The sequence below is a fragment of the Eptesicus fuscus genome, chromosome 1, assembly GCF_027574615.1.
Source record: "Eptesicus fuscus isolate TK198812 chromosome 1, DD_ASM_mEF_20220401, whole genome shotgun sequence".
In the NCBI taxonomy this organism is placed as follows: domain Eukaryota; kingdom Metazoa; phylum Chordata; class Mammalia; order Chiroptera; family Vespertilionidae; genus Eptesicus; species Eptesicus fuscus.
Window position 1 is genome coordinate 72,078,552 of NC_072473.1, and position 9,273 is coordinate 72,087,824.

Sequence of the window (9,273 nt, forward strand, 5' to 3'; positions counted from 1 at the left end):
GAGGGGATAATTTGCATATTAGCCTTTTATTATATATGATAATACTTATGGACTACTGGAATTCAACTGCTTAATATACAGATCTTAGCAGTAATAAGGTAGCTTAACATACACTTAGAGGAAACTACATTGGTGCTAATAAAAAGAAAAAAATATCAAAACAGTGTATACAGTAGGAAAACTGGGTTTTACTAAATACTTCAATGTACTAGCATAAAATTAAGTTTTTTTCACATGTGAACTTTTGTTAAGAAGGAAAGATCTAAAATAATTACTCTAAGTTCCCACTATGCAATCCTCCCAACTCCCTCCTATCCCCACGAACACCCACCACTCACTTTTGAGACCATTAGAAGCTCATCCCAGATGGGGTGGAGGAGACTTGTTCCATTTTCTGCTTCTCCTGAGAGAGGGTGGGCCCAGTGCTGAAGGAAGGTGTGGGTACTTGGGTGGAAAATGCATTCTGAGTCTTGTTGGGAGTGATATCCCTCACAAACAATTCATCATTTATGATACATAGGCTGGAGGAAAAATGGACTTTCAGACAACTGATGGATGGACAACCCCACACCCTCAACAATGATTCTGCTTCCACTGCCACTCAGCAACCAGATTCCTCCCAGGCCCACCTGTTATCTGCTCCCTAGATTCCTTGCCTGGTAGCTCTGCCCCTCTCACAACCACACCCTTGGAGAGATTGTCAACAAGCTTCACTAGATTTGTACCCCTAACCCCATTGCATTTACTCTGTAAAACAGCTCAAGGGAGAGGGTAGTCTAATCCCATTTTCAGAGGAAGACATAGTGTCAGAGAGAGGTCATGCAATTTCACTAAGAAATAAGTCTAGTGAGTGTTGGCATCATGAAGAGAACCTGAAAGAAACATGAAACACTTTGTGTTCTAACTCCAGAGCTCATGCTCTTGACCCCATGGAGGACTGTTCCTTAGATATACCTTTTAGCTTCCCATAACACTAAGAAAGCCCCAAGGTCATGTACTGCCACATTCCCACAGCCCTGAGCCCAGTCTGGGCTGCATGTTCCCACCCAGAGCACAGTACTCACCTGCAATTGTTGGCAGGGGTAGCGATGCAGGTCCGGGTGAAGGCACACACAGAATTCTGAGACTGTCCTTCCCCTTCAACAACAAACATCAACACCCACCTTGGAGTCACCAATGCTTTACATTCTCAGACAGTGTTCCCAGTCAGGATGGGACTCTATACTCAAGTCCAAGGGGATAACTGTTCACTGGGAGTCCGGGCGTCTGGAATGGGGGTGGCAACAACAGGAGCAATCTGCTCCCATTGACACAGACCCGACTACATGGGAGACCCTAGGACAGTGATGGCGAACCTATGACACGCGTGTCGTAGCCATTTTTGATGACACGCGGCCACTGAGGCGGCCACATGCCGAAGATGAAACATTTGCTGCTCCTGAGGATGAAACATTTGCAAAATAATGTTTTTTCCTCAAAGTGACACACTACCCGAGTTATGCTCAGTCTTTTGGCGAAGTTTGACACACCAAGCTCAAAAGGTTGCCCATCACTGGCCTAGGACAACAGTTTCACCAGTTCATTTGATTCATTTTTTTTGCAGCTACCCAAGAGGTGAGTATTATTAGCTGTATTTGGTTAGGTAATGGGCCCATGTTCCCACAATCAGGATCTGGGATGACAGACATCAAACCCCACACCTGTGTACCCAAAGCCCCAGCTATGTGGGGCTGACAGACATGGACAAAGGTCAGACCAGATGGTTTGGGGACAGACTGGAGGCAGCACACACACAGGATAGTAATAAAATAGAAAGGATCTGGGAAGCTGAGAGAGTTCTGAGAGGGAGCCCAGCCAGGGGGAGGTAGCAGTAGGGCATCTGGGGAGTGGACTCCACACACTTACCTTCCTTGAATACCCCATGGACACGAAAGAAGAACAGGCTTTCCTGAAAGGGAGGAGTGCAGTTGCTCAGCCGGCTGCAAGTTTGACATGCTTGATCTACACCTACCACCCACCTGCGTCTTTCTGGGCCTACCTGGGGGATGAACAGGATGCTTTCTGACTGGAACCATATGTTCACGATAAAGGAGTTGAGGTCATGCTGTGTTTTGGGCAACATACAGAGGGCACTCACAATGTCATGTTTTGTATATTTCAGCAGCTGAAAACGGTCTGTGGGGGAAGGACAGCGAAAGTTAGGGTTGCCACTCCCTGGGGCCTATGACTGACCCTTCATGCCCCCTTTCCCTGCCCAATCCTCCCCATCCCACACGCACTGGGGTCCTGGAGGTTCTTCATATTCCTGTTATCCTTGAAGTACTCAAACAAGCTGCTTCTAGGAGAAAAAGATAACAGGATGTGGAGGTCCAGCCAGTGGGGGTGCTTCCATGAGCTGACTGGTTTCTGCTGGGGACACATCCCCCGCCCACCCAGAAAAAGTTTGAGCTGTGATACTCACGGGGCTGGGTTGTCTGGGATGTAGGGAATAGTCAGAGAGAAGCAGGCTTCATCGTGATAAGCACTGAGGAGATTCTGTCTATCTCCAAAGTCATAGATAAAGTAATATCTGTGAGGGGACAATGAAGACAATCTAACTCTATGGACTGGACCTCAAGGGTGACTTGAAAATTCTCAGGGCAGACCTGTGCTTGAGTGGACTGGACTGTCCTAGCCCTCCACATTCCTGGTGGTTCCAGGGGTACTTACTGCTGCAGGAAATGCAGGATTTGATTCTTCAGACAATCAGATCCTTTATAGCTTTCCTGGAATCAAAGACATTTGAGACCATCTGGCTGATAAAGCCTCCCTTACAATAGCCCAAATTATGATCTTTCTTTCTCACCTTTATTAAGGGTTTTATTAAGTAGGGTCTGTCAATGTCAATGGCAATTGGAGGGTATAAATCATGTCCATCCTGGAGAAGGGAAGATATGTTAGTAGTACAGACCAGGGAGGTGGTCTTGGGTGATTAAAAGAAAGGATGTGACCAGGAGACGGAGAAGGTCAGAGGTCAAGAGTGAAAGAGCATGCCCAGCTGGCGTGGCTCAGTGGTTGAAAGTCAACCTACGAACCAGGAGGTCACGGTTCGATTCTTGTTTGGGGCATATGCCTAGTTGCCAGCTTGATCCCCAATGTGGGGTGTGCAGGAGGCAGCCCATCAATGATTCTCTCTCATCACTGATGTTTCTATCTCTCTTTCCCGCTCCCTTCCTCTCTGAGAACAATAATAATATATTTTAAAAAGAGTGAAATAGCTATGGGCAAGATTCCAATGGGTGTCTGCATCATAATGTCCAGGAAGTCTACCGTTTTATGCAACTTGTGTATGTGTGTGTCTTTGTGTGTTGTTTCTCTTTCTTTCCCTCCCTCCTTCCTTCCTTCTTTTGCTGTCTCTCCTCCCCTCTCTCTGTGTATATACAATTTTCACAGAGATCATATTCATGTCTTTTTCAAAAGTCTATGTCCCCCAAAAGGTAAGGGTCTGATGCAAACATGTAATACAGGAAAGATACAAAGGGCTTGAGGGCAGGTGTGGAGGTCGTTAATATTAGCAAGAGAAAATGATGAATGTAGGCACTTACCAAGCGTAACAACTTGGGGAAACATGTCACGATGGCGCTGTTCAAATCCAAAAATAGAAAGAAGTGGTTGATAGTTTGGGTTACAATGCTTCCATTTACTTAAAACACTGATGGCATGAACAGAGATAGGTGTTCTGCCCACGCAGCAGCATCCTTTACCCTCCTCAGTCTCTGATTTCAAAGCTTCTGGGTTAACTTCCCTGTTGAGCACTAACCATCTACCATATGGAATCTCTGAAACACAGAGTCTTCTCATCTCTATCCACACCTTCATATTCATATTACTTCTCTTCCTTCTTCCCTTCCTCACCTTTTCCCTTTCTCTCTCTTTCTCCCTCTCCATTCTCCTGGTTACTCCTCCAGTGCCACAAAACACAGCATTTGGATTTCAGACTCCAGGGCTTCTTCCTTCTCTCTGCCTCCTTTTCCTTCCTCTAGGCCACCACTGATGGCTCCAGAGAGAAGAGGGAATGTGATGGGGGCTCAAGGCTCTGTTACCTCACTAGGGGTCCAGCATCCTGCCAGGAACAGGACATGCCCCAGAGAAGGCCCAGGACTCTGGGGTAAGGAGGGAAGTGAGGGAGGGAAAGGGAAGGGGATGAAGACAGGAGAGTAAGGTAGGAGCAGAGATTGAGAAGGCACAGAAGAGTAGAGACAAAGGAGACAGAAAAAGAAAAGGGAAGGGAAAGGAGCTCTGCCCTGGCAGTGGAGGTGGGGCCAGGAAAGAAAAGAGAAGAGAGGGGACATGGTTCCCCTGCGGGAGCCCTTTCCTTCATCTGCCCCTGGCTGGCCCTGGGTCTCCAGGTAGGAATGGAAAACATGCACCTGTTGGCCTCAGGGCCATGGGATATTGGTTGAGCCTTTGTCACCTGTCAATCTGAACTGGGCATGGGAAATGTACCACCCTAGGGATCAGGAAACCTTCCTCAGAAGGTGTTAAGGATCAGTCCCCAGTTGAGCACAGGGTCAAGGGTCTGTGGCCCCCTCTTATGTTCATCACCTTCTCTCCTCATGGCCCCTGTGCACCTATGTCTGTCTTAGTTGGTTCATTTTTTGAGAAATCCTACCTGCTTAAGGTTACCCAGGGGTCCTCTGAAGGACCAGACAGGTGATGTGATATGTGGAGGGAGTTCCAGTGACCCTGACAGGACTGTCCTTCTGTCTCTTCAACTCCCTCTGCCCTCTGCCTTCCATTGCTTCAAGAGGCCTTCTGCTCACTGCCTGTGGCTCACTTATGGCCCCCAACTCTGGCTTCTACCAAGAATGGCCCCTCCTTGATATTGTACTAAAGGAATGCATGTCATGATGACTGCCACCTTGGGCCTGGGCCCTTGACATGGGGCAGGAAAGTCCCCACATTTACCTGGGATTCTAGTGGAGAACCTTTACATGCAAGGGAAAGAAGGTTCTTCCCAAAATAGTTAGGGATACTCTGTATCCTCTAGAAGCAGGAAGGATTGTCTCACATGCGTCTGTGGTGGAGGATGTTTCTCACCCCAGATCAGCAATTATCTGCCTGGAGGCTCAACACTCTTAGCCCTGGTGAGCAGGCAGCCCTGTATCCTGGAGTACATTCTTGGTGAGCATGCTAGAGGAAACTATATGCAGAGTCAGGAGCCTGACCCCAGACCATGAGAGCCAGTGAGCAGTTCAGAGGAAGGGTAGGAAACCTCTAAGTATAGGTGAGGGCTACAGAGAAGAGAAGGTAGGGCTTCTACTCCTCCCAGAGGACCAGGGCTGCTACCATCTGTGACATGGCACTGTCAGGGATAGTTTATCCTCCCAGGAGTCAAAGGACCCCAGGAATGATGAGAGGGGCTCACACTGACCTTATGTAAGTGGACTCGTCTGAAAAGGTGCTGCACAAAGGGTTATCTTCCAGCCACAGTTCTTCCAGTTTCAGGCCTTTGATTTTGCCCAACTCCCAGGTAGAGTTAAGCTGAGAAATATGGGGGGAAACTGAAAAATAGTCCGAGGAAAAAGGGACATACCAGCCCCTGAACCCACAGCCCACTCCCTTCCCCACAGGTACCTTCGCTTACTTCCTGTCATCACTCTGATGAACACTACCACCCATATCAACCCAACTTTGATCTGTCCCTCTTCTCACCTCATTTTTGGAAAGGTTCAGGATCTTGACTGTGGGTGCCATCTGTATAATATCAGACAGGCCATCCAGCTGGCACAGTCTGTTGTTGTGCAAGTTCAAGGACAACAGCTTTGGGGAAGAAGAGTTAGAGTGATGCTTACCATCTAGGACCTTGGAGACAAATCTGCCCACTGTCCCATCTGTTCCACCCCCTACTGTAACACCAGCACTGGGTCTAAGGCCTCACCTCAGGGAAATCCTTTTTAATGATCTGCAGGGTGGCAGCCATGCAGTTTCTTCTATTCAGGATTATATCAACATCATGGTCCACCAAGTCTTCAGGAAGCCAAGAGTAGGAAATAAGAAGGCTGACAGAGGTCAAGGACCGCACCAAAACTTCCCTTGTTTCCATCCCTAAGTCTCCCTCCCAGGCAGAACCCTCTGCCCTCAAGTGCCCTAGAATTACTGCTGTCAGAAATACCTGGGTCATAGCGGAGCAACTGGAGATCAAGAGCTTTCTGAGAGACATCATATCGTTTGCACATGGCCAGCTGCAGAGTGAGACGGAGAGAGAGGTTTGATGCTGTGGTGGTGACAGGGAAATCAGGGTGGAGGAAAAGGGGGGGGGATCTGAGGGTAAACATGTACCCTTGAGTCTGCATTACCTTTAGCTGTTCCATTATTTCTGGCTCCAACTTATCCCGCACAGAGTAAGGTACAGCAGAAATACTTACAGAGATAGCTATCTGCAGGAAGAAGAGGATGGGTTAGCACCACAAATCCTCGTCCTACAGAAAGTGACCAGCTCCTGCCTGTCTTCCTGCACAGGGACTAAGGACAGATAATGCCCTCGACACATACCTTCCGGTTCTCCTCATCATAAATCTTGTAGCTGACATCCTTCAATGCAGAAGCAATGCAAGCATCCTGGACAAAGAACCGGGCCCTGTTTTTCACGTAGTGAAACTATTGGGATTGAAGCAACAACCATAGTGTCAGAAGCCAAAGGCCCCGCTGAGCCGTGTCTTTCCCCCTTTACTGTGCCCCCCTCATGTGGCTTCACCATCCTCTCTTACGTCCACTGGAGTGAAGGGGACACTGCAATGGCTCTGGATAGAATCCATTAGCCATGTCCTGTCATACTTTCTTCCATAGGCAACCTAAGGGCGAAAAGGGCATGGAGACAGGAGGGACAACATGAAAGAAGGCTGGAGAACAGACGTAACCCAGTGTTCTTTTGCTACCTTCTACTGAGCTTTAAAGGGCTTCTAAAGTAAAGACCACTCACATGATTTCTTATGTTTGTGACAAATATGGAGTTCTTAAATACATTCTCTCTCCATTTATTTTTAAAAGTATACTTTTATTGATTTCAGAGAGAAATGGAGAGAGGGAGAGAGACAGAAACACCAATGACGAGAATCACTGATTGGCTGCCTCCTGCATGCCCCACATTGGGCACGGAGCCCACAACCAAGGCATGTGCCCTGACCCAAATCAAACCATGACTTCTTGGTTCAAAGGTCGATGCTCAACCATTGAACAACATGGGCTGGGCTATTATCTCTCCATTTGAAGCTCTCCTCCCCATAAAAACTTAAGGTGTTAGACATTTCCTTCCTTTTATAAAGTTCCAGGGGATCCTCTCTAGGACACTGCTTGCCCCTCTGAGAAGTTTTCCACAGACTCTACCCCCCATTTCCCACATCCAGCTTGAGCCAAACTGAGACATCTAGTGTGGACTTGCTCCATTTCCTTGACAGTAGTTCCACCTTTCCTTTTAGACAGCCCCCTGTTTATCATATAGTCAGCCTGTTTCCTTATATTGCTTCTCTGAATTTGCCCTTAAATGGTTAATAAAAAGGACAAATTGGCAACTCTCCCCAGCAAAGTACCGAGCGTCTCTACATGAGACCAACACAGTCCACCTGATCTTTCTCTTCACATGCCATACATTTTTTTTTTTTCAGGACACTCACTGTGACCTTGAACCAACTCCCCAGGGTTCGATCTTGTATCTTCTCCTGCATTTCACTACTGAGATGTGCTCTATTACTCCACAGAGTAACACGCAGACAGCCTTTTTTATACCATTGCACTCTCCTCCTGTCCCGTCGTCCTCTTCTATAGGGAGTCCTGCGGGGGGGGGGGGGGGAAGAAAAGGGTGACCATGAATGCTAAGAAAGTCTTCTATAGATCCTTCATCTCTGACACCAGGACTACAATTAGGATTGCTCAACCATGATTTCACTTCTAACACTCTTCAGTTTTCCAATGAGAGAAGAAAAGGAAAACCATGGACAGTGAAATAGTTACACAGTCCCATGGGATGCTCCATGCAAACCAGGCTGCCTGGTCACTTATTGTCTGTCTTGGTACCTCTGGACTCCCCTTATCTCCACGTTTCCATCATCCTTCAGGACGTGTGGAGGCTGACGCTCATATCCACCATGTTGGTAACGACGGGTCCTGTTGCCAAAATTACGTCGTCGCAAAGAATTCCAACCTTTCTTCCTTCCTTGAGTTGAGCTACCATCATTATCTTCTGAAAGAAGGAACAAAAATACAAGTTTGGAGACATATTTGTGCCCACTTACCATGTACCATGTCTTAGGCTAACACCATGTCAGGGCAATAAAGTGCCAACCTGCCCTAAGAGACCAATCCCAGAAACCCAGAAAGGAAAATCCTCTGCCTGTCCAGATAGGAGAGCCTTATCTGACAGATGGTGCTATCAGGGGGAAAACAGTGCAGGATGAGGAAGGAGGAGCAAGAGCAGGAAGAGAAGGGGATAGGGGAGGAAAAGGAGGTAACTGTTGAAGCTTATTTTTTTTTTTAATGGAGCAGGGTTTAAAAAGAACAGAGGCGTATGCATTCATGGGTTAGACTGGACACCAGCCATACATCAGGAAGGCTGTGCTTCCTTTGCCAGTGTAGTGCAAGCTTTAATGTCAGATGGAGCAGAGGTAGCAGCCTCCTAAACTGTCCTCCTCCATCCTGCCTTGCCCCCAACAAAACTCTACTTGAAATATCCAGAGTGAGCTTTCTCTTTGCCCAGTCTGAAATGCCTTTGAGTTCAGGAGACAGCTCTTCCAATCTCAGCTCTTCTGTAACAAGGGTCTGAATGACGAACTGGAATAATGTTTCAACTACCATTTCCAAATCTCCAGGGATTCTTCTTTTCTCTTTCTGCTATGGATTTCTAATTTGATCCCGCTATGGTCAGAGAACATACTCTGTGTAATTTCAATTATTTTTAAACTTGTGGAGGTTTTTTTTTGATGGCACAGGAGATGGCCTGTCTTGGTGGATGTTACATAGACACTTGGAAAAGTACTGTATTCTGATGCTGTTAGGAGGAGTTGTCTATTTGTCACACAAATCCTGTTAGTTCATTGTGTTGTTGAATCTTAAGATCTCCTATATACTGATTTTTTCTCTAGCAATGCTATCACTTGCTGAAAGGGGGTGTTAAAGCCCAACAACTATCATTATGGACTTCGCTATTTCTCCTTTCAGCTCCATCAGTTTTTGCTTCGTATACTTTATTTTTTAAATATATTTTTAAAATTTCTTTATTGATTAAGGTATTACAACAGG

The 9,273-nt window shown here is 46.9% G+C and overlaps 1 pseudogene; it reads right to left on the reverse strand.

Moving 5' to 3' along the window:
* Positions 1-349: 349 nt before the first annotated feature.
* LOC103302182 (nuclear RNA export factor 2-like) lies at positions 350-8,829 on the reverse strand (annotated as a pseudogene).
* Positions 8,830-9,273: the final 444 nt, after the last annotated feature.